Genomic DNA, 275 nt, shown 5'->3' on the forward strand with positions numbered 1-275 from the left:
GATTTTGGAATGTGGGTGTGGGAGGAAACCGGAGCACCCGGAGGAAACCCACACTGGCACAGGGAGATCATGCAAACTCCAGACAGGAAGACCGGAGCCGGAATCGAACTCGTCACCTCTTAACTGTGAGGCAGAAGTCCTACACCAGTGATCACCGTATCGCCCTGTTAATATATGAAAAACACTGCACGGTGGAATAGTAGATGTGGAAATATGTCACTTCATTTATTTCTCTTATTTTGAAACGACAGACCCTTACCGGAAGTGCTGGTGGC

Source organism: Syngnathus leptorhynchus, chromosome 2 (assembly GCF_054491065.1).
Source record: "Syngnathus leptorhynchus isolate UIUO chromosome 2, UIUO_Slep, whole genome shotgun sequence".
NCBI lineage: Eukaryota > Metazoa > Chordata > Actinopteri > Syngnathiformes > Syngnathidae > Syngnathus > Syngnathus leptorhynchus.